The following is a 26143-nucleotide window of genomic DNA, read 5'->3' on the forward strand; positions in this document are numbered from 1 at the left end:
CCCACCGCCCTCCCCTCCATCTGCCCAAACCTCTCCAAAGGGCCTTCTGAAAGGCAGTCTGTCTTCTGTCCAGGGCCCTCCGCCCAGCAGCCCTCTGCCCTTGTGTGTACTCCCCACTGTCTATACTAACAGTCTCTTCTGAACCCCTCAGTGAAGGCAGGAGTCACAGCACCAGTAAGGGCAGCCACCCCTTTCTCCCATTAACCCTCGCCTGCACACCGAGGGCTCTGGTACCTGCTGTACCTCCTTTTCCACCACTCTCATCATGTTCTTAGCAACATACAGTCCTTTCAACAACCTGCCCCCTCAATTCTCCAACATCCTTACCTCAAACTATAAACCCCCTTTTTAAGCCACCTGTTTCCACATCACAACCTTGAACACTCATCACCAAGGACTGCGATACCTCTGGAACCTGTTTCGAGCATCTCATACTCAAAACTGCCTCTGACCACTCCACCTTCTAACACCCTCACCTCAACAATTCTTTGATGCAGCCATTACCTCCACCAGGACCACTTTTCAACATCCTAATCCAGTTTAGATTCCATGGATTGTCAATCACTATAGTGACTCCTTTTCTCCAATTTTCTCCCTCCTCTTCCTGTCCATTTTGTGGCAAAATCCTAACCCAACTCCCTGCCTACCATGCCCACAGCTTAAGCTGGTAAACATGGCTGAAAAACTAAATTTATAATCTCATGTCTCGAGTATTCAAGAATACTACCCCAATCTCAGCAGGTAAGTTTAAGAAAAAAGAAGCAAACAAAAGAAATATCTTCCCACTACCAAATTCAGACTGCTATCCTCTGCTGCTACAGTAAACAGAAGAACTGTTTCAATTCAGCCCTTTCACTGGTCTCATCTATCCCATCTTTGCCTTCTGTATCCATCTCTCAGCACTAGAATCCCCACTGGCATACAATAATGCATGATGTTGCCTGCCCCAACTTTAAGAGCATCCCATGACTCCGTCCTCTTATCTACTTCTCTTTACAAGGCTACTTCAAAGATTGAGGAATATTTTAATCTACATAAATATCAATGTGGCCTATCTTAGTAAGTTACACTGCTTCTGTAATAAGAATTTAGCTTACTAATGTTCTAAAGAGTATCCATTCTTCTCACTAGGGTATTTAAGCTTACCACTTTCTATTGCTTACCACTACATTAAAATTTTCAGGTTGAACTTGTCATACTTTTAAAAAGTATAGTCCTGGCCAGTGTGGCTCAGTTGGTGGAGCATCATCCCAAGCACCAAAAGGTCACTGGTTCATTTCCAGTCAGGGCACATACCCGGAGGTTTTTGGGCTCGATCCCCAGTAAGGGATATGCAGGAGGCAGCTGATCCATGTTTCTCTCTCATATCAATGATTCTCTCTCTCCCCCCTCCCTTCCCTTCTCTCTAAAATCAAAACATTTTTAAAAACTTGGCAAAAGAATGTAAAATAAATAAAAAGTAGACTATAAGTTGAAGGAAGAGTTGCAGTAGGGGAAGGACACGAAGAGCTTTTCAAATATAGAATGCAAAATTTGAGATGAGTCTTTCTCCATTTTTGGGTTACAATATTCCAACTGCCTAATATTATCCCACCTCCTGTTAAGACTAGAAAGAAATGTACAGAGACTGAGCAAAAGGAAAACACCAGCTTCGTTCTGCTTCAGTAGTTGCCATACAACTATTTATTCAGTTAAGAAAGCAGTCTGAGCTTTCCTAAAACAAATCTCACTCTCTTTTGACTAGAAAGGTAAAAACTTACAGTTCATTTAAAAAAAAAACAAAACCAGTTTTGCCTTATGTTATTCTACTAAGTGGTTAATTTTGTAAATAAGACAAACTAAAGGGAAAAAAAATTTTAACTTTAAATGCTGAATCTCATCATTTCTACGATAGTAGGACTTATCAAGTTTTTCAAGTATTACAGAAATGTTGTCAGATGAAGCTTAACTTCAAAGCCATAAAAAAAGATAATCCTGTATTTGGAGAACCACCCAACAGACGCCAGGACCACTAGGAGGTGGAGAACACTACTACACAGCACCGTGGGCTCCCCTAGAGCACCTGACAACAAACGCTGCCTTACAGCAGAGGCACCAAGCAGTTCAGCACCACTCAGTGAGCAGACTGCACGCCAGAGGCTTCCTGATCCACAATGCTGCACCGACATCTACTTGATTCTCTACACCCAATTTCCAGTTTTACAAAATACAGGTAATACAGGCGCAAGTGAGAAGTTTCTACAAGATCCACGGGCCATACTCTTCAAAAAGTCAATGTCATAAGGAAGAAAAAGGTACACATAACTGTTCTAAATTAAGAGAGACCAAAGGGAGATGACAGACTCAGTGAGTAAACCCTGAATGGATGGTTTAGAGAAAAAAAAAGCTAAGAGATATTTAAGACAAATGGGGAAATTTAAATAGGCGCTAAATAGTATATGAAATTATGTTAATTATCATTAGCCTTTAAAAGCACAATTATTACATTGACCATGGTTATGCATGAGAATATACTTGATTTTAGGAAATGCATGCTGAAATTTCTAGAGATAGACTGTCATAATGTCTGCAGCGAACTTCAAATGGTTCACCCCAAGGAAACCATATATACATAAAGAATTAAGTGAAAATGAAAAATATTAATTTTTTAATCTAGGTGAAGAGCAAACTTATTTTTTTCTTTTAACTTTTATTGCAACTTGAAATTTTTCATAATAAAAAGTAGGGGGAAGCCCAGGCGGCGTGACTCAGAGGCTGAGCATTGACCTAGGATCCAGGAGATCACGGTTCGGTTCCCAGTCAGGGCACATGCCGGGCTGTGGGCTCAATCCCCAGTGGGAGGCGTGCAGGAGGCAGCCAATCAATGACTCTCCCATCGTTGATGTTTCTCTCTCTCTCTTCCTCTCCCTTTCTCTCTGAAATCAATAGATATATTTTTTTAAAAAGATATTTTTAAAAAAATCATAAAAGCCTGAAATAAGACAGATTCCATTATGGGAGCAAATATATATTTTTCAGAGTGAGACTACAACAAGTTTTATTCAAGCAGAGAAAAGGAAAGAGACTAGGGCACTGGCACGTAGGAAAGTAAAAAGTATGCATCCACCAGCCAACTCCAAGAGTTGTGCAAATGCTTACTTAACTCTTGGGATTTTATGTGTTTCCCAAGGGTGGCGGTTGTCTCCAAGCTTTGCAGCACCAAATTCTGACTCCTCCTTCTGTTTGGGGCCTTGTTGTTGTTTCCTGCCATTAACTGTTTCCCTATGATCATGCCTGAAGGTGGGAGCTCTGGTGAGAGGATGTCAGCTCCTACTTCCTCACTCCACTTATAGGATTTTTCCCCTAACTTGTTTCTATTCTGCCTCATTCCCTACTCAGAGACTTCCATCCCTGAAATGTTTGAGATGATGAGAGAGGAGGGTTTGTCTTCAGTAACTGCTTCTTGCTGACAAGGGTTGTGGTGGCTGCCCATGCAGGGTATGGGAGTCTCTTTCCCTGCCTGATCTAAGAGACAGGGGAATGGGAGTTGGGGGCAGAGCGCTGACGTTACTGGCTGGGTCCTCTAAGTCAGGGATGGGTCAAAAGCTTTGAAGCATCATCAATCTTGACATGGAATTGTTATATCCAATGGTCACAGCAGTGGCTAGGCACTCTGACAGTGGGTTTACTCCATTCAGAAAGGAGGTTCAACTCCACACCTGCAATAGTAACAGGAAAAGGGACCGAAAAGAGGAAAGTGAAGTCCTCATGGCTGGCTAACCAGAGAAGTATGTTAGGAGTCCACTCCTATGCTGGAATCTTTCGTGTGTCAGATGACCTCCATGTCCTTCACTCACCCAGGAAAAATTTCAAGGATGAATCAGAGTGAGAATAAAGCAAGTTTTATTTAAGTAGAGAAAAAGGAAGAGGCCCAGGAGCAGGTGCCACTGTGAAAGAAGCAAAAAGTACGGGTCCCAGTGGACATGGGCCAACTCAAGAGTGAGTTCCACCCACGGATGCAAATACTAAAACACCTTGCTGACTGGTCAAGAGTATACACGTTTCTGTGTCCGAACACTGCTGACTGGTCACGAGATAACTTGTGTCTGCACTTACATTAATTTAAGTAATTTTAAATACCTTGCTAACCAAAGTAGCCAGCCACACAGGCGGGTCCTGGCTTGAAATAGTTAGCAAGATGTTAAACTGACTTCTTACAGAAAGAATAGAAACTGAAAATGTAATTCAATGACTTCTTTCACTGCCTTAAAAGAAAACTGACAAGTTAGGGTCCTATACACATCAAAACTATCCTTCAAAAAGGAAGGTCCATTTGAGACATATTTAGACTAACACATACTCAGAGCATTCACCATCAGCAGTCATACAACAGGCAGGAAACAAAGTATTCTTCGGGAAGACGGAAAATGTTCAAAGATGAAGAGTTGCGATTATAGCAAGGAAAGAAGAGCAACGAAAGGGTAAATCAAAAAAGTTACTGAGCCCTGGCCAGTATGGCTCAATGGATAGCATGTCAACCTGCAACAGAGGGTCTCAGGTTCGATTCCCAGTCAAGGGCACGTGCCTGGGCTGCAAGTTTGATCCCCAGCCAGGTTGGGGCTCTTGTGGGAGGCAACAATTGATGTGTCTCCCATCGAGGTTTCTCTCTCCCCCCCTTCTGCTTTCTCTAAAAATCAATTGGGGGGGAGCTACTGACTGCACAAATTAACAATGTCTAAAGATAAAATATACAGAGAATTATACCAACACAGCAGTGATATAAAAGTGAAAATGAGATAAGTGGAGTTCAAGTACCTAGGAAAAGAGGGAAATAACCAAATATTAGATTTTGATAGGTCAAAGGTGCATGTTTTAAGTAACTTTTAACAGAGAAAAATAATAGTAAAAGTTAGCATCCAATGAAAGGAGAGGAAAACGCACATAAAACAGGTACAATAGCCTGGCCAGGCGTGGCTCAGTGGTTGAGCATCAACCTAGGATCCAGGAAATTCGGGTTTGATTCCCGGTCAGGACACATGCCTGGGTTGCGGGCTAGGCAGCCGATCAATGACTCTCTCATCATTGATGTTTCCCTCTCTCTCCCCCCCCTTTCCTCTCTCTGAAATCAATAAAGATATGTTTTTAAAAAAAAAACAAACAATACAGATACAATAAACAGAAAACACTAAGATAACAGGTTTATACCCAACTATGTCTATTACCTTGTTAAATGTCATCAATAGACCAAATGTTCCAATTTTAAGAAATATCAGACTAGATTTTTAAAATTCCAACTATATATTGTTTACAACAAAATTATCTAAAATATAAGCACTTAAATTGAAAATAAAAGACTCAAAAATATATATATTGCACATACTAACCTAAGAAAAGATAGTGCAACTACATGAATATTAAGAAACTTTGTTTCTAGTAATACTGTTTTTTTCCTCACTTGAGGGTATTTTTTCCATTGCTTTTCAGAGAGAGTGGAAGGGAGATAGAGAGAGAAAAGCAGTAATATGAAAGAAATACATCAATTGGTTGCCTCCTGCATGCATTCCGACCAGGGGCAGGGATCGAGCCTGCAACCAAGGTACATGCCCTTAGCCGGAATCGAACCCAGGACCCTTCAATCTGTGGGCCGACACTCTAACCACTGAGCAAAACCGGCCAAGGCTCTAATAATACTTTTGCCTTAAGGAGTAACATGATTTTTTTTAAGTCCTTTTTTTAAAAAAAAAAGGGGGTTTTAGAGAGATAGGAAGTGGGAGAAAGAGAGAGAGGGGGAGGGAGAGAAAAAAACACTGATCAGATGCCTCCCATCCCACAACCTGGGCATGTGCCCTGACTAGGAATTGAACCAGCCATCTTTCGACGCACAGGATGACATTCAGCCTACTGAACAACACCAGCCAAGGCAAAGGTGATGATTTTAAAAAAACACAATTGATGAGAAAGATACACAATTCTAAGCATGTATGCACCTAATAACATAATCTCAAAATACATAAAACAGAAATTACCAGAACTAAGGAGAAACAGACCAATGTAAGTTGAACTGACAACTGCGATCTGTCCTGGCCGGGTACCTCAGCTGGTTAGAACCAAGTCCCAATATGCCAAGGTTGCGGGTCTGATCCCCAGTGAGGGTACATATAAGAATCACGCAATGAATGCATAAATATAGTGGAACCACGCCACAGTCAGTGTGGCTCAGGAGGTTGGAGCATCGCCCCATGCACCAAAAGATTGCCAGTTGGATCTCTGGTCAGGGCGCATATAGGAAGCAACTGATCTGTGTTTCTCTCTCACGTCAATGTTTCTCTCTCTTTCTCTCTCCCTCTTCTCCTTTCTGAAAAGCTAAATAAGTGGAACAACAAGTCTCTCTCTCTCTCAAATCAATCAATCAATAAAAACCCACTGCATCTACATTATTTCCAAGCACACATAGGACATTTACAAAAATTGATCGTCCAGCCAGTGTGGCTTAGTGGTTGAGACTCAACCCATGAACCAAGAGGTCACCAGTTTAATTCCTGGTCAGGGCACATGCCTGGGTTTCAAGCTCAATCCCCAGTAGGGGTGTGCAGGAGGCAGCCTATCAATGACTCTCTCTCATCATTGATATTTCTCTCTCTATCCCTCTCCCTTCCTCTCTCTCTAAAAATCAATGAAAATATACTTCTTTAAAAAACTGATTATCTCTTGGGCCATAAAGCTTCAAAAAATGTAATGAATTTTAATTAAACAGTGTTCTGACCACAATGGAATTTAGAAATCTGGGGGGGGGGGGGGGGGAACACGACACAGGCAGCCTAGCCAGTGTGGCTCAGTGGTTGAGCATCAACCCATAAGCCAAGAGGTCAGGGTTCCATCCCCGGTCAGGGGTGTGCAGGAGGCAGCCAATCGATGTCTCTATCTCTCTATCCCCCTCCCTTCCTCTCTCTCTAAAATCAATGAAAACATTTAAAAAAAAACAAAACAGGCAGAAAACAGAGTATTCTTAGAGCAGTGAAGGTATTCTGTATTTTACTGTAATGGTGAATACACATTACATATTTGTAAAAACCCATTGAATATACATGCCAGAAGTGAACCCTAACATAAACTATGCCTGCGGGATAATAATGATGTCAATGCAGGTTCACTGGTTGTAACAAGTATATAATGTGGTGCAGGACATGGGAGGCTGTGCCTGTGCAGGGTCAGAGAGTACAGGGAAACTTGAACTTTTTGTACAATTTTGCCAAGAACCTAAAACTGCTCTTAAAAACAAAGTCTTAAAAACAATTTTTTTAAAGGTTTATCTGTCAGGATAAGTTAATAAGTATACAACAGCTACAAACAACCCCAGAAATCTTAGTTGCTTGAAACAAATTCCCACTCCCTTCCCCTACTCTCCTCCCCCTTTTCTCCACCCTGTCCTTCCTCTCTCCTTTCTCCCTCCACTCTTGGCTCACAGTGAAAGACACACAGAAGACCTACACTACAGGAAGCTCCATCTGGAAACAGGACCACTGCAGGAGGAAGGAGATGTGACAAATCTCTCCACTGCTCCTAGAAGTTCGTGTGACAAGTCTCTTCTACTGGCATCAGTGGCTAAGACAAATCACATGAGCACACCTAACTTAGGAGGCAGGAACCAGAGTAACATACTACTAACGCCTACTGGGATGACTAAAATTAAAAAGACTAAAAATGCCAAGTATTGGTGAGGATGTGGGGCCACAAAAATGCATTCACTGTAGCAGAAATTGGTACGTCTACTTCAGAAAAGTCTGATACTATCTATGAAGACTAAACACAGGCATAATGTGACCCAGCAATTCTACACAACAGAAAAATGTGCCAGAAACATGTGCCTGAATGTCCACAGCAAGTCCACTCACAAGAGTCCCACACCAGCCATGAAAATGGAAATGAGATGAGCTCCTTCGACCACCTACCTCTGGGAGCTTCACCTACTATGGGAGCTTAAGTGAATGACTCAGCTGCTCTGCTGAATCCATCACCACCACCCCCTCCCCCCAGCTCCATGCACCCCTTACACAGACTGTTTCTAGTGGGTGAGATGCTAAAGCAGGCCCACTCCTGCAGGACAAGGGATGCCCCTGACCCAACTTTGGCTGGAGGACTCCTCACTGGCCTTGCTTAAACTTTATCAGAACTGCACTGTGGTCCTAAGACTTTTCCCACCAGATGTTCTCTCCCTTCTTCCTCCTGCACATGCATCAAGACCCGCAGGGAGCTGGCCTCACTGGTAATTCCCTCAACACAGCTAGATGTAACCCCAACTTGCCATCTTTTTGTTCTTGGGGGACCTGAGCTAATAGTCTCAAACTGGAAACAACCCAATACTTAACAGGAGAATCAGTTGCCATGAATAACACACGAATAAATCATACATGAATAGGCTGACAACTGTATGTGACCACATGAATAAAATTTATGATGAAATGAGTGGCAGTTCCCACAGCTGGTGTGTCACAAACCATGATCTGTCGCTACTTGTCAACCTACAGTATATTTCACAATTTTTTTTAAACAATTAAAAGAAAATACAAGACTGAACAGTCAATGGTCCTCAAACCAAAGGTGAATTTACTATATCAACTCAAATTAAGAAGCTATTTGAAGCTAAAGTATTACTTTCTTACACAGAGCCCACCTCCCCCTTTCTCCATCAGTCCTGCCCCCAGAGGTAACCACGGGTAAGACTTCTATGAATCTAATAAAATGTACAAATATTTAAAGCATAACACAGATACTCAAACATTTTAAAACATACACATGCGTGCAAGACAATATACAGCGCAACAACTTGCTTCTCTAACTGTTATGTTTTCCATGCAGTACAGTGGGCCTTTAAATGGAAATAAAGACCATTTATTTTAACCTGTTAACCCCAATACTCTTACACATACATATTTGTATATTTGTGCAAATGCAGCTATAAAATAAGTTCCTAGCAGTGGAACTGCTAGGCAAATAGAGTATGTGTGTTTTAAATTAAGTATAGTGAAGTCACTTTCCAATAAGGTTCTACCAAATTACAGTCCCACCAATGACATGAATTATTTAAAGGCCATGTATTGCTCTGGCAGGGTCACTCAAGTGGGTTGGAGCGTAATCCTGAACCAAAAGGCTGCAAGTTTGATCCCCAGTTGGGGTGCATACAGAAGGCAACATATTGGTGTTTCTCATTGGTGTTTCTCTTTCTCCCTTCCTGTCTCTCTAAAATAAATAAACATATCCTCGGGTGAGGATTAAAAAAAAAAAAAAATTAAAAATAAAGCCCAGCCAGTGTGGCTCAGTGGATTAAGAATCATTCCATACACCAAGAGGTCACAAGTTCAATTTCCAATCAGGGCACATGCCCAGGTTGAGGGCATTATCCAGTAATGGGCGTGCAACTGATGGGTGTTTCTCTCTCATCAATGTTTCTCTCTCTCCCTTCCTCTCTAAAATCAATAAAAATTTTTAAAAAATTAAAATTAAAATAAAGGCCATGGCCCTGGCCAATGTGGCTCAGTTAGTTGGGCACAGTCCCATGCACCAAAAGACTGCTGGTTCGATTCCCGGTCAGGGCACCTGCCCAGGTTGAGGGCGCAATCCCTGGTAGAGGGTGTGCAGGAAGCAACTAATCAATGTTCTGCTCTCACACTGACGTTTCTCTCTCTCCCTCTCCCTTCCTCTTAAAAAAAAAAACAAAAAAAAACAGAAAATCAACCCTAGCCCATTTGACTCAGTTAGAGCATTGGCCAGCAGACTGAAGGGTCTTGAGTTAGATTCCGGCAAGGGCACTTACTTTGGTTGCAGGCTCGATCCCCAGCCCATTGGGGCACGTGCAGGAGGCAACCAATCGGTATCTCTCTCTCACATCAATGTTTCTCCGCCCCCCCCTTAAAAAAAAAAAGAAAAAATATTCTTGGGTGAGGAGTAACAAAAAAAAAAAGAAAAAAAGAAATTAAAAATAATAATAAGAAATACTAGGATGTCTTTCAGCCACGGGATAAGGCATGAGCTCTGAATCCCCCCAGGGTGGGTGAGCAGGTCTTTCATGACAAATCCACTCCAACATCCCAATCTCCAAAGTTTATGAACCCTTCCTCTATGGTATACCAAGGTAGTTCTAGCAGCTCAACTTTGGTTAGCACAGGCCACATTTTGAGTGGTTTCAGGCTCAACAAAAGACCTTTCCAACCCCTCAAGCTACAACACTGAATTAAGAATCTATAAATTCAGTCTACCCCAACTTTAATTCCTTCCACCATTATCCCACATCCTTAAGATCCAATCCCACACATATTACTCAGGTTCCTATCTATCTATATAGTGGCAAATCAGGCAATCTTTTGGAACAAGGGTGGGAAACCTTTTTTCTGCCAAGGGCCATTTGGGTATTTATAACATCATTCACAGGACTTACAAAATTATCAACTTAAAAATTAGCCTGCTCTATTTGGTCAAACATTTAATTAACTCACCTCTAATGTGATAGATGGAACTGCTTCTCCTTGGTGAGGCCTTGGCAGAGCCAGACCAAATGATTTCACGGGCAGTATATGGCCCGCAAGCTGGGCATTCCCCAGCCGTTTAGGAAGGTAGCACACCTCCTCATGGGTCACACTTTGCACCTTACCCTCTGGAGTCTGCTGGGACTATCCTAGGAGAGGCCAATTACACATTTTTCAGGGAAATGGAGATTAAGTTCCTCAGGGACGAGGTCTCCAGCTTAACAGGAATCTGACCATATGCCCTGAATGCAATTTTCAGGATCCCATTCCTTACCAATCAATGCTTTCACTTTCAAATTGGGAATTCAATTTGTACTTTTAGGGCAGACACAGAAACTCCTTTATGTAGAAACTGAATGGGGTATTTAAAACCCTGAGCTCATCATTTTGCTTTGTAATGTTTTAACTTGGCTGAATCACATTCCCCAGAATTTCCTCTCCTGCTTGTTTCTGGTTTGGGTGGACCACGAGAGAGACTCTTGTGCAGCAGGCTGAGGACGACACAAGCAAAAGGGCACCTCTGTAACATGCATCCTCTGATCTTCCCACCCACCTCACTGATTCGAGGCATGGTTAGGTCTGCACCGGCTGCAGCAACTACTTGTACCTTCCCTTCCCTGAGCTCCTCTGGCCCCTGGACCAAGTGTGTGTGGTTAGCTCCATGACAAGGGCCCAGCCCTTGTAGGTCGCCCACTCAACCAAGGTCACAGACAACAAAACTGACATAGCTTTCAATCTGGCCTGCTGTGACCTACAGCTTGTTCATGTTCTCTTTTCCACTACATATGCATCTTCTGTTCCCAAATGCCTGCCCTGTGAACTTCAAAGTCCAGCATCAAGCACGCAGATAACAGCCTTACTGTCTATAAGCTATACTGTCTATAAGCTGCTCCATCAGCTCCATGTTAACTCTGATCCCTAATAACCACTGATTGAGAGACCTCTGTACAGCAGACCACCTTCCCTTGGACAATTCTAGTTACTGTCCAGGGGGTTTGAGCACTTACAACCCAGGCACTGAGCAAAATACTAGAAAATAATTATGGGCAAAAACAGGAAGAGTCTCTGCTTTCATTAAGCTCAGCCTTTTTGGGAAAATGAACACTCATTAATTTATGTAAACTATTGTAAATGTGATAAGCACCAGGGAGAACAGCAACGTCTCTAATAGGAGGACTTGACTTCTTCCTATTAGAAGTCAAGAAAAACTTCAGAAATTGGATGGTTGTTATAGCGGGTATGAGGGCTTCCATAACTATTGTCTCTACCTTTACTGAACTGCCGGAAGCCATTCCATCCTTGCTGCTTGACACAGTCCTTCAAGAAGGAGACATCTGCACAGCAAATGCTCCAAGGGACTTGGTGTATGGTATATCCCTCTTGATATGCTTGTTCCCCTTCCTGACGCTCTGTGTCCTTACCCGAGTCACTTCACCAGAAAAGGGTTTTGCCCTGGTTGGAAACTTTTCCCTAGCAGGGGAGTCAGATACAACTGGAAAAGACAATAATCCAGTAAAAGGCCCAAGTATTACAAAGATATTATGTGGCGCCTGTAAGGGACTTAGGCTGTCAGCAGAAGAGTTAGGGCTTGTTAGGCCCACTACCCCGGGGACCTTCCCACCAGGGAACAGGCCTGGGTTGGGGACCCTGCTGACTCAGCGGCACAGGGCAATCCACAGGGAGTCCACCAGTGAGTTCCCATCAAGGAATGTATTACTGGGGGATGTTTATATTAATGGAAAACTCTGGGAATCCCCACAAGGAAAGAGCAGTCTAGGAAAGAGATTATTTCAATCTACACCCGAACCCTTATCATACACAGAATATTACAATGAGGAGGGACTGCTGCAGGGAATTAAACGGAGAGACCAAGGCTAGGTGCCAGACAGGCGGTCAATCACCATACCTAAAAACAATCACACGCAAGCTACATAATCCTTACTTAGGACTTGCATAACCTTCACATAAGAAAAGCTGGCTTAGTTATTCTTTTAGCTATGTGGTAGAGCAATAAAATAGTAACTTCAGAATATAAATAACAAACTAGAGATTAACCTGTAGAATAGCCTATAGAAATATAAACAATAGATTAAGACTCAAATTAACATACCTAAACAGATGTAAATTCTTTAGCAAAGGTCAGATAAGAAGGTATATTCAGCCTGGCCAGGCGTGGCTCAGCGGTTGAGCCCTAACCGAGGATCCGGGCGATCGGGGTTTGATTCCCAGTCAGGGCACCTGCCCAGGTAGCAGGCTGGATCCCCAATAGGGGGTATGCAGGAGGCAGCCAATCCATGACTCTCTCATCATGGATGTTTCTATCTTTCTATCCCTCTCCTTTCCTATGAAATGAATAGATATATTTAAAAAAAAAAAAAAAAAAAAAAAAAGAAGGTATATTCATTAACTGAAAGGCCAAAACAGAAACCGGAACAAAGCATGATGTCATGTTGTCTAACCAGCAATAGAATCAAATAGTATAAATACAGTTATAACAAGGCAAGAAAACAGAGAAACTGATTGTCCTGATGCTCTGAACGCTGTCTCTGTGTCCTTCATTCTTCGCCGATGCCGCCCACACCTTTGGGGACCCCTGGACCGCTGGGGCTGGACCCCAGCACTGAACAAAAAATACAAACTCACACAAAAAATTTCATGAAAAAGCAATGTTTGAAACAAGCTCTGAAGACTAGAAATAACAAAACGGAGAGAAAAGCATTCCAGGCAGAGGAAAAGAACAAGTGCCACACTCCCTGGTGGAGGAGACGGTGGGCACAGGGATTGGCAGAAGGATCAGCATGGCTAGGCTAGAAAAGCAAGGGGAGATGTAGTACACATGAGGCAGAAGTCCCAAAGGATGAACTTGAGGCCATGTGATGTAGTTCCAACCTTAAAGCAATAGGAAGCCACTGAGAGTTTTAAGTAAAAGGGTGACATAATCAGATCTGCCTTTTTAAAATTTAATTTTGGACACTACCAGAATTACAAACATAGTGATTGATCTTTTACCCAAAAATCTCACTATCTTAAAGCTATTCCTGCACAAATACAAAACAATACAGCTACAAAGTATTCACTGAAGCAATATTTATAACAGCAATAGAATATAAACAACCCAAGTGTTCATCATTAGGAGACAAACTGCAAGAACAAAAGAACGAAAAAGAGCTAGTACAAAGTGATCTCCAGAATATATTAAGTAAAAATGAAGAAACAAAACAGTGTACACAGAGTTCTCTACTTTAAGAAAGTAAGAGAAATAAAAATACATGTGTGAGCTTGTATTTGCAAAAATGAAACACTGGAAGAATAAACCAGAAATTAATAAAAATGAGACAGGAGGGGACTAGGTACAAAGGACAGGAATGGGAGACTATAAACATACCTTTGTAATATAGCTTTAACTTCTGAACCACATAAATGTTTTACATATTTAAAAAAATACATAAACTAAAACAATCCTTAAGCTAAGGATTTCATGCAAATACCAAACTAATAATCAAATTGGTAACATAATCAGAGGGAAAATACTTTTAAATGATTTTGTAATTCAGAATGTCAACTGTACATTCTTATGTGGATAAATTTTAAGAATAACTGTAATAAAACACAAACTTACAATCATTTTATTATTAGTGTTTTCAAACTACTATATTTATTTTGTAGGAAAAAGTAACTAATGTTGCTAAAAATGCAAATTTTCAATGGTATGAAATAGAAATATCCATACAAAATCAAAATTTATGTATCCCAAGCCTGTCCAGTGAAAACAGGGGCATCCCAGTAGCAACCGGGGTACACAGCATCAGGTTCTGGTATCTAAATTCCACTCCAGATAAAAGAGGTTAAATGAATCAGCTGGTAGCTCAGTGTTTCTGGCTGTGCTGGGTTTATTTGTGAGACTGATGTAACAATAAGTGAAATCTTCCCCTCTGGGGAGAAAAAAAAAGAAAAAGAACCAGCTGACAGGTACTGGGCAGAAAAAACACAAAATGTACCTCAGACACCTTGTGTCAGGGAGCAAGAAATGGTTCAAAGGTTAATGGGGTTGCATCCAAGGAAAGAAAACTACCTTGAAAGGACAATAGCACAACCAAGGTAAGAGAAGCTGAAGAAAAAGAGTGATGACTACCTGATTAAACGCACTGAACACACAAAGCACCATGTGCCACAGTAATACAAGAGAGAAAAAGCAAAACCACCAACTAACCCATACACAGTAAAAAGGACATTGTTATCACTTCTGTCAGGATCTACAACTCAAGCTAGGAATACTAATTCAGATACATCATGAATTAATATAGAGAGATACATACATCATATATACATGTCTCCAGCATATAGATCATTTACAAATATATGGACCATTTGCAGACAGGTCCAAAAATTAAACCAAGGTTATAAGGATATAACTATAAGCAGAAAGTGATCAACTTAACCACAAATATAACCTAAGTTTTAAATAAAAAGTTGTTTTGCCTTTTAAAGACATTGCTACAACCTGAAAACATCTAAAACAGAATAAAAAAATGCCTTACTAGTCTTTTCATTCACTCTCTCAACACTTGGATAAAATCATACCCATATTTTATCCAACATCTGGATAAATACCACAAAAAGTCAACACATTTGACATTCTCGTGACTCCAGACCAATTCCTCCTGCCTCAAATGACTTCATCTGCCTTCCCCAACAGGCCAGGCTCAGGAGTTCAGAGACCCTACACTGGCAGAGTCCTCCAATCCACCTTCACCCTAGATGCAAATCTAGGATGGTCTCAAAACACTTTCTTCACGCCTCTGCTCCTGCTATCCCTCCATCTAGACTTCCATCCTCTCCAGCTGCAGTCTGCTGGAGCATCACCTTCTCTTCCCAGATCCCCTCTGCACAGAATTTCCTCATTATATACATGTGTATCTTCCTTACAGATGTTATGCCCATAATATGACTCATTCTAGGAAAGACTTATGGCAATTTTTGGACCATAAAATAAGCACCCAATAAAGATTTAATTAAAAATTAAACTGAATACTGGGCACAACTAAGAACCTGTTTACTTCAACATGAAAAAAATTATGTTAATAACTACAGCAAAGTTCAAAAGAAGAGCCTGGCCAGTGTGGCTTAGGAGGTTGAGTATCACCTCAGTATGGAAGGGTCGCCAGTTCGATTCTCAGTCAGGGTATATGCCTGGGTTTCAGTTCGGACCCTGGTCGGGGTGTGGGTGCTTACAGAAGGCAACCAATCAATGTTTCTCACATTGTTGTTTCTTTCTCTCTTTATCCCTCTCCCTTCCTCTCTCTAAAATCAATAAAAACGTTTTTAAAAAAATAAACATAAAATAAAAAATAAAAGTTCAAAAGAAGGGGAAGGAAATTAACAATGTTTGGCATCAGCTGCTTTTTTTCAGGAATTGTACTGGGAACTCTACAGTCTATTTAATTAAATTTTCATAATAGCTTTATATGATAGGTTTCATCAGTTTACAGATGAGGAACCGAAGTTTAAAAAGGAAAGGTAAGCCCTTGCTGGGTAGCTCAGTTGATTAGAGCGATACGCAAAGGTTGGGAGTTCGATCCCCAGTCAGGGCATATACAAGCACTCAATGAACACATAAATAAGTAGAACAAACTGACGTCTGTCTTTCTCTCTTTAAAGTCAATAAGTTAAAAAAAAAAAAAAAAAGTGATGAACCAGCTATGTGGCTTTGGACCAGTGGGGGCTGGATTTCAACCCTACTCTTCTGAGTTTAAAGGCCATTCTATCTCCATGTCCAACTCCAAAGCTCATCTTCTTTTCACAATACCATAATGTCTTCCAAAATGAACAAAATACTTGGACAAAATAGTTGATTCCCCTCTTCCAATTTATTTTTATTCAAGGAGAGGAGAAAGAAAACACATTTAATAAATATAAGGAAGTATTTACATGGATATATATTAACTCCTCTTTCTCAGCAGTTAATTAAGATCCTAACAGCTAAGCTAAAGAAATGCCCAACAGCATTATTTTTAACCTCTAAATAATCCACATTAGTAACTTCAGAAACAATGGAATCTTTTTGATGTATTTCTAACATATCAGGGGGGGAAAATGTTAACAATTAAGGTAGGCAGCCAGAAGTTTTAACTGTGCAATCAGGTAAGTCATCGAGTAGTGAAAACACTGTTTCTTTCAGTTAAGACTTCAAATTATAACTCTCATAATTTCTCATCAATACAGCAAGAGCCAAATCTGATGCAAAGGCACACACAAATGACATAAACTTCCCAGTTCACAATTAAAGGAGAGGTAACATTATCTAAGATACACTGTAAGGAGCCCCCAAAACCAACATTACCTAGATTTCATGGGTGTTAATAGGTATTACACTGCAATCAAAACAAAAAGATATCTGGGGCCAAATATAGTAAACACTACTGCACTATTTCTCACAGCCCAAATGTGAAAATGTGAATTGTGAGCCTAGGAGAGAAGGAAAGGAATAGTTTGTTTCCCAAACTTAGGTGACTACGGAATATGTTGTCTATCCTGTAACATCTCTTAGAACTACAGATGCTCCTAGACTTACAATGGAGTTATATCCCAATGAACCCACTGTTAATTTGAAAATATCATAAATTGAAAATGCATTTAACACATCTAATCCACCAAACATCATAGCTTAGCCTAGCCACGTGATATGTGGTCGGAACACTTACATTAGCCTTCAGTAGGCCAATTATCTTGAGCTTCATCTCAAGAGTAAATTGCCTTCCTCTTTCTCACCAGAAAAGGGACACACAGATGGCAGTTTTGTAGACATGATGGAATGCAAAAACTCAAAACAATGTCCCGAAAACACTGCCAACACAGTTCACTGTAAAGTACTGGTTGTGATCACGTGCCTGACTGGGAGCTGCGGCTCACTGCCCAGCAACAGGAGAGTGTACTGTACAGCACATCACTAGCCCGGAGCAAGTCGCAAATCAAAATTCAAAATTCGAAGTCCGGTTCCCACTGAACACACATTGCTTCAACATCATTGTAAAGTCAAAAAATCATAAACTGGGAACTGTCTGTAGTGTCACAAAGAATTCACCTTAAGTAGCACTGCTTCAGATATTCCAAAACTAAAACTGTTTTCTGAATTGGTAATTAAAGGTACAGTTAGAAACAGTGCTAGCAAAATTCCTGGAATCATCAAAAGTCTTTTTAAAAAACAGAGATAACCAAAGACGCCTTTTCCTTATCCATTTCACAGCAACTATTTATTTCCCTACTCAAAAGATTAGGAACAAAGAAGTTCTCTTTTATTCCTCACTTGAAACTGACGCCTACTACTGATAATTTTGACACACATTGTACAACCTTTACATATATTATCAGTCTGATAATAAACGTTCTGTAAATTAGTAGCTTCTACAATTTTTTGGTGTTTGCCCATTAATTAAGGCTGGGGGAAGGGAGTTGGGAGAAGTTTCATTTCACTTGAGCCCCATCTGACATTTCACAATCGAAAGTTCACAACCTCATTATGTCCTACTATACATCCTCAAGTACAGGTTTAATTTTCACTTCCTAACAAAGCTATGTAGAAAGCAAGTACTGTATTCTATCTTTCTGACTGCAAAGATCCTTCCAGAAAATTTCAACAGAAGTTATATACGTATTCCCATTTTTTGTAGGTATGACGTCTACTGCAGGTCACGTTACACAGCGTAATCCTTGAAACAGTTACATGGATCTCGAGCTGCTCTGTGCTGTAGAACTGAGAACCAAACAGTCCGCACTTGACACTTGAACATGCAGGAAAAAATCCTCTCCAAAACCTGGAACCCCAACCCACAAATCAAAGAAAGCAAATATACATAAAACAACTGCGTAAACAGATTTGAGGTGCCTATTTCGAGGCATATACTGCGGAGATCGTCACTAAAACCCGGTCTAGTTATGGCGAGGGTCGCACCCCCCGTGGAGACGCAGGCAGAACCGAACCCAAGACACTGCGCAGTTTTCCGCGTCGTGCAATTCATCTCCACAAACGCTGCGGAATGCGCTCAAGGTCATCGTGAGAAAAAGTGTTGGTGTGCGCGGGGGCACCGACCTCGACGCCCTCCCGCCCCGCGCCAGCCGCCTGCGCGCAGGGCGCCGCGCGGAAAATGGGGCGGCGGGGTCGCGAGAAGCCGCCTTCTCCGCCAGGCCCACCGTGGAAGGCTGAGGGCAGCGCCAGGCCGCAGGGCACCACCCGCACACCCCCTCCCCACCCTGGGGTCCCAGCAGGGCCGGTGCGTCGCAAAGGATTCCGCGCAGCCTCGCCCGGGCTCCGCGGACCCACCCCCTCCCCTCCCCTCCCCTCCCTGCCCCTCCTCTCCCCTCCCCTTCCCTCCCCACATCCTTCCCTCCCCCACATCCCCCCGCCCCCCAGGACCCCGGAGACTCGTACCTTCCCCCTCCCTACAGCCCCTCCCCCGCCTGGAGGGGTCCCCTTCCCCCGGCCCGGCCCCGGCCCAGCCCGCATTATGCAACTCACCCCCCCGCCCCCGACCGCACCCGCTGCATCGCCCCCCCTCGCAAGGCCGCGCAGCCCGCCCCGGGCTGCTGCGTCCAGAACAAAGCGCGCGGTGCGGCCGGGCCAGGGGCGGCGGCCATGTTGGCGGGGGCGGTGAACAAAGGCGAACGGCCGGAGGCCCCCGCCCGCGGCCCAGCCGGCAGGGGGCGCTGTGCAGGCGCCGCTCGCCGCCCGGACAATGCGCCGTGGCCCGCCGCTCCCCGGGCGCAGCCGCCCCTCAACGAGCCCGCCGCGCCCCCCCCTCGCGACGCCCGCTCCCTTGCGGCACACGGGCCTCACCTGTCGGCCACTGAGGCCGTTGTCCTCAGCCCGCGGGCACCGCCGTCCCGCGCCGTGCTCCCGCCCGGGCCCGACCGAGCCAGACGGCGCCGCCCCGCCCCCGCTCCTTCGCCGCCGCCGCCGCCGCCGCCGCCGCCCGCCCTCGGCCGCACGGCGCACGCGCACTGCGCCCGCCGACTGCGCCGGCCGCGGCGCCCGGCCTCGGCCCGACGGGCCACACTGCGCAGGCGCCGCCAGCAGTGGGCGGGGCCTGGAGCTGCTCACCTGGTGGCAGGAGGGCGGACGCGGCGGAGCACCGCGGGGCCCGGCGGGAGGGCGGGGCCCGGCCGGCTGGAGGTGCGGCCCCGAGGTGCGGCTGAGCGGAGCTAGCGCTGCTCACCTGGCGGCGGCCGCGGGGCCTGAGGTGACCGGACTGGGTCTGGCGGGGCGTGAGCCAGGCGATGGTGCGAGGCCACTGGGCCCCAGGTGCGTGCGGGGAAGGGGCGGTCTTCGAGGCGGGGAGCCCTGAGAGCCCCGGCGGGCGCTGCTGTCGCCGGGAGTAAGGCTTCCAGGGAAGTTTCGTTTTCGCTCAGTAGGAGGCTTTTAACGGAATTGCCGGATCTCCTAGTCCTCGGCTTAAAGCAGCAAGTCGTCCTGCGGCGCGCACGCTGCCGGTGGAAGGAGGCCGGACACCGTGGCACCTGAGCGTCCTCCGGCGGAGCCTTAACCCCCGTGGGCCGCTCCCTTCCCGCGCGGACCCGCCGCCGCCCCGCGCTCCGCCGCCGCGACCGGCCTCGGCCGCTCACTTGCCCACCTGGGGAGTTGGGAATGAGGGAGGCCCCTGCGGGACCTGCTGTCCCCGGCCCCGCCCCGCCCCGCAGCGCCCGGGAGTACTCGCCCGTCTCTCCTGCCATCAGGAGCCAGGCGTGCCCACGGCCACTGGGGAATTTGTTTGACTTTATTTCACCCAAGGCGCCCTTTAAACCTTAGGGTGGGTGTTTGCAGGAGGAGGAGGGGGAGGAAGAAACAGTTTTGACTCCTACGGAGCTGAGTGCGGGACCTGGAGGGTGAATCCCGGGTATGAAGCTTGCGCTGCCCGGCGCTCTCGGCTCTCCCGCACAATCACACCCCCTCGGCGCTCTCCGCTCCCTCCTCCTCGGCTCTCCCGCACAATCACACCCCCTCGGCGCTCTCCGCTCCCTCCTCCTCGGCTCTCCCGCACAATCACACCCCTCGGCGCTCTCCGCTCCCTCCTCCTCGGCTCTCCCGCACAATCACACCCCCTCGGCGCTCTCCGCTCCCTCCTCCTCGGCTCTCCCGCACAATCACCCCCCCCCCCCGGCGCTCTCCGCTCCCTCCTCCTCGGCTCTCCCGCACAATCACACCCCCCCGGCGCTCTCTGCTCTCTCCTCCTTGGCTCTCCCGCACAATCACACCCCCTCGGCGCTCTCCGCTCCCTCCTCCTTGGCTCTCCCGCACAATCACACCCCCTCGGCGCTCTCCGCTCCCTCCTCCTTGGCTCTCCCGCACAATCACACCCCCTCGGCGCTCTCCGCTCCCTCCTCCTTGGCTCTCCCGCACAATCACACCCCCTCGGCGCTCTCCGCTCCCTCCTCCTTGGCTCTCCCGCACAATCACACCCCCTCGGCGCTCTCCGCTCCCTCCTCCTCGGCTCTCCCGCACAATCACACCCCCTCGGCGCGCTCTCCTCCCCCCAGCCCCCACTGGCCGTGTCCTCCAGCCAGTCCCAGAGCTGACATGATTCCTCGAGTGCAAAAGTACAGCCAGCCGCCTCGTGATAAACTGCCTCCTCGAGTGTTGTCAGGGTAAATGACAGGACGTATTGGAAAGCACTCTGTATACTCTAACCTTCAGCACATTTGTTAGTTAGCAGTGCTCTTGGGATTTCCCTGGCACCTTTTCTTTCAAATAAGATTGCAAGGTGCCTGCTCTAACAAAGTGCTCATCTCAGATGACGCATTGGCATGCGCAGGAAGTTCACAGGCCAACTAGAGGACCAATTTACTTATAAAAGCGAATCTCCTACTTAACAGGAAGTGTTGGGAAATTGTTACTTTCGTTTGTGTTTAGTGTTGATGGCCCAGACAGTAGTGAAGCATTTCGCAAACAAGGAATGGTGCCAAGGAGTCGGCTGGTTGGAACACTTAAGTGGCTCCCTTGGTTTTTCCACCTCTCCAGATAATACATTTTCAAGGGGGGTGTTTGACAGCATCACTGGCCTCTTCCCACTTACATGCCAGTAGTACACCCACTCGCCCAACAGTATCACAACCAAAAATGTCCAAAGCCAAATATGCCCCCCAACCCCTGGTTTATTTTTTTAAAATATATATCTTTATTGATTTCAGGGAGGGGGGGGAGAGAGAGAAACATCAGTGATGAGAGAGAGTCATTGATCCGCTGCCTCCTGCACGCCCCTAACTGGGGATCAAGCCCGCAACCCGGGCATGTGCCCTGAGCAGGAATCGAACCAGGATCTCCTGGATCCCAGGTGGATGCTCAACAGCTGAGCCAGGCTGGCTGGGCCAACCCCTGGCTTAAATGTTGCTTCTATACTGGTAACTGGAGCTATCAAGGCCAGGGAACTCAGCCAGCCCTTTGAAAGGGCCACACTCTCCAGGAGGCAACTACCATTCCTGCTAGAAGTATCCCAGCTGCCCTCTGAAGACTTACTTATTAGCATGCTGAATGTCAAAAGTGGTTTTTGTTTGTTTTTTTTTAATTAAATTTATTGGGGTGACAATGGTAAATGTGAACATATAGGTTTCAGGTGTGGGTTTCTATGTTACAAGATCTGTATATTGCTCTGTGTGCCCACCACCCAAACTCATCTTCTCCCATGACCATATATTAAGACTCCCTTTACCCCCCACCCCCTCTCCTCTGGCAACCACCACACTGCTATTTGTGTCCACAAGTTTCAGTTTTATATCCCACATGAGTGAAATCACATGGTTCTTAGCGTTTCCTGACTGATTTCACTTAGCATGATATTCTCAAGGTCTATCCATGTCGTTGCAAATGACAGTATTTCATCCTTTCTTAAGGCTGAGTAGTATCCATTGTGTGCATGTCCCACATCTTCTTTATCCAGTCCTCTATCTCAGGACACTTGGGTTGTCTCTGTATCTTTGCCACCGTGAATAATGCTGCAGTGAACATAGGGGTGCATACATCTAGATGAATACATGTTTTCAAGTTTTTCAGGTCTATACCCAGGAGAGGGATTGCTGGGTCGTATGGTAGCTCCTTAATTTTTTGAGGAATCACCAGACTGCTCTCCATAGTGGTTGTAGTAGTCTATATTCCCACCAGCAGTGAGTGAGGGTCCCTTCTCTCCACAACCTCTCCAACACATTACCTGCCTTGTTGACAGTAGCCACTCTAACAGGTGTGAGGTGGTATCATGTAGTTTTGATCTGCATTTCCCTAATTGCTAGTGAGGTTGGACATCTTTTCATATATCTATTGGCTGTTCATATGTCTTCTTGGGAGAGGTGTCTGTTCAGGTCCTCTGCCCACTTTTTGATTAGGTTGGTTGGTTGGTGTTGAGTTTTATGAGTTCTTTATTATTTTGGAAATTAAACCTTTGTTGGAGCTACTGTTTGCAAATATCACCTCCCATCTGGTTGGCTGCCTCTTTGCTTTGTTGTCAGTTTTTTTTGCTGTGCAGAATTTTTTTAGTTTGCTACAGTCCCATTCACTTATTTTTGCCTTTACTTCCCCTGCCTTTGGGTCAAGTTCATAAAATGTTCTTTATGACCAGGACCCATAAGTTTGGTACCTATGTTTTCTTCTATGTATCTTATTGTGTCAGATCTCGCATTTTAGATCTTTGATCCATTTTGAGTTAATTCTTGTACATGGGGACAAACTGTAATCCAGTTTCATTCTTTTGCATGTGGCTTTCCAGTTTTCCCAGCACCATGTATTGAAGAGACTATCTGTAGTCCATTGTGTGTTTCTGGCTCCTTTGTTGAGAATTTTCTGCCCACATACATGTGGTTTTATATCTGGGCTCTCTATTCTGTTCCGCTGATCTGTGTGTTTGTTTCTCTGCCAATACCATACTGTTTTGATTATTACAGTTCTGTAGTATAATTTGAAGTCAGGTAGCATGATACCTCCAGCTTCCTTCGTTTTTCTCAGGATTGCTTTGGCTATTCTGGGTCTTTTGTGGTTCCATACAAATCTGGTGATTTCTTGTTCTGTTTCTTTAAAAAATGACATTGGTATTTTGATGGGGATGCATTAAATCTGTATATTGCTTTGGGTAATGTGGCCATTTTAACTATGTTGATTCCTCCAATCCATGAACACAGGATACTTTTCCATTTTGTTCTTTTTCAATCTCTTTTAATAATGCTTTGTAATTTTCAGCATATAGGTTTTTCACATTCTTGGTTAAGTTTATTCCTAGGTATTTTATTCTTTTGGTAGCAATTGCAAAAGGAATTGTTTTTTCATTTCTTTTTCTGAAGTTTTGTTGTTACTATACAGGAAGGCAATTGATTTTTGTACATTGATTTTCTATCCTGCAACTTTACTGTATTTGTTTATTGTTTCTAATAGTTTTTTGGTAGCGTCTTTAGGGTTTTCTATATACAGAATCATGTCATCTGTAAAAAGTGACAGTTTTACTTCTTCCTTCCCCATTTGGATGCCTTTTATTTCTTTCTGTTTCCTTATGGCTCTGGCCAGGACTTCCAGAACTATATTGAATAAGAGTGGTGAGAGTGGACGTCCTGGTCCTGACCTGATCTTAGAGAAAAAGCTTTCAGTATTTCACCGTTGAGCATGATATTAGCTGAGGGTTTATCATATGTGGCCTTTATTATATTAAGATACTTTCCTTCTATTCCTGTTTTATTGAGTGATTTAATCATAAATGGATGTTGTATCTTATCAAATGCTTTTTCTGCATCTATTGGTAAGATCATATGATTTCTACCCTTTCTTTTGTTAACATGTATCACATTGATTTACATATGTTAAACCATCCTTGTGCCCCAGGAATAAACCCCATTTGATCGTGGTGTATTAAAAAATGGGTTTTTACATCACCTATGTATATCTGGCCCCCCCAAAAAATATATTTAAAATAAATCTAGTCATGGGGGGAGAATCAGACAAATCCAGATTGAGAGACATTTTGCAAAATAGTTCCACCAGACTCTTCAAAAAGTCAATATCAAGGAAAACACAAAAGTCAATGAATCTCTCCATAGGAGACCACCAGCAAATCATCCCATAACCCTTGGTCCTACACCAGGTTGAAGGAAAGAAGCTATGAAGGAGATGTGGGACAACTGGAGAACTTTGTATGATGACTGTATATTAGACAGTATTATTGAATCATTAAATCTTTCAGTGTTATGGCTGTTTATGAGAATGCCTTGTTATTAGGAGAAGTGTAACCTGAATTATTTAGAGTAGAGTAGAGTTCTCATGGCTGCAACTTTCAAATGGCTCAGAGACATTTGTTTTGTACAGACATAAAGCAAATACTGCAAAATGTTAACTGGATCTAGGTGGTGGGCATATGTGTGTTCACTGAGCAATTTTTTACAACTTTTCTGAAAAACTAATTTTTTTCAAAATAACTTGTAAAAGTGGAATCCAAGTTATTTTTTAATTTCTAGGGTGCTAAGTAAGCCACGTTGCTCAGCTTCCCAAGCTGCCCCTGCTTTCTTCCAACTTCCTAACCAAGCATTTTCAGAAACAAATATGTAGTTAATTTCTTTAGTTTCTTAGCCACATTAGGTCAAAGAACCTACCACTATTTTCCTCCTGCAGGAATTTGATTGCTGGCAAATATAAATTGGCATGATAAAAGTTTACCTATAGTGCTTGCTTCATCAGCACATACACTAAAACTGGAGTGATACAGAGAAGATTAGCATGGCCCCTGTGCAAGGATGGCATGCAAATTCATGAAGCATTCCATATTTTTTATGAAAAAATGCTCAACATCGCCAACCTTCAGAGAGATGCAAATTAAAACCACTATAAGGTACCACTTCACACCTGTAAGAATGGCTCCATCAACAAATGACAAGTGCTGGCGAGGGTATGGAGAAAGGGGAACCCTGGTACACTGCTGGTGGGAATGCAGCCACTATGGAAAACAGTATGGAGAGTCCTCAAAAAATTAAAAATGGAACTGCCTTTTGACCCAGTGATCCCACTTGTAGGAATATATCCAAAGAACCCTGAAACACTACTCAGAAAGAATATATGCACCTCTATGTTCATAGCAGCACAGTTTACAACAGCTACAATATGGAAACAGTCCAAGTGCCCGTCAGTAGATGAGTGGATAAAAAAGCTAAGGGACATTTACACCATGGAATACTATGCAGCTGTAAAGAAGGATCTTGTACCCTTTGGGACAGTATGGATGGACCTGGAGAATATTATGCTAAGCAAAATAAGCCAGGCAGAGAAAGACAAACATCCCAGAATCTCACTTATATGTGGAATCTAAAGAACTTAATAAACTGATGAACAAAACAGTTTCAGTGACATGGAAGCATGGATCAGACTGACGAATCTCAGAGGGAAGTTGGGAGTGGGTGGATGGGGAGAGATTAACCAAAGAACTTATATGCATAACCCAAGGACACAAACAATAGTGTGGTGAGGGACTGGGGAGGGGGGTTGGTGCTGGGTGGAAGGGGTCAATGGGAAGAAAACCGGGCATCTGTAATATTTTGAACAATTAAAAAAAATTCTCGGCCCAGTATAATCTCTGTGATGTCTGGGGATAAAAGCTCTACCAACACCAAAAAAAAGTGTCTCCTTTATTTTTTAC

At 44.1% G+C, this 26143-nt stretch overlaps 1 protein-coding gene and 1 non-coding gene across 3 annotated transcripts in view; one reads left to right on the top strand and one right to left on the bottom strand.

The window, feature by feature from the left end:
- The window catches only part of SPIN1 (spindlin 1), a 70951-nt gene extending 51535 nt beyond the window's left edge, over positions 1 to 19416 (bottom strand). The window contains exon 1 of one of the 2 annotated variants that reach the window (XM_087822531.1): positions 19330 to 19416. The gene's annotated coding sequence lies outside the window, so the exon portion shown is untranslated. Of the gene's footprint in view, positions 1 to 10469; positions 10558 to 19329 lie in introns of those variants that run through there. The other variant, XM_016202485.2, reaches the window with a different exon arrangement.
- Positions 19417 to 25175: 5759 nt separating this feature from the next.
- LOC148091753 (U6 spliceosomal RNA) lies at positions 25176 to 25282 on the top strand. Its single transcript, XR_015715459.1, has one exon. It is a non-coding gene; the product is annotated as a U6 spliceosomal RNA (small nuclear RNA).
- The last annotated feature ends 861 nt before the right edge of the window (positions 25283 to 26143 follow it).

Source organism: Miniopterus natalensis, chromosome 12 (assembly GCF_054644295.1).
Source record: "Miniopterus natalensis isolate mMinNat1 chromosome 12, mMinNat1.hap1, whole genome shotgun sequence".
In the NCBI taxonomy this organism is placed as follows: domain Eukaryota; kingdom Metazoa; phylum Chordata; class Mammalia; order Chiroptera; family Miniopteridae; genus Miniopterus; species Miniopterus natalensis.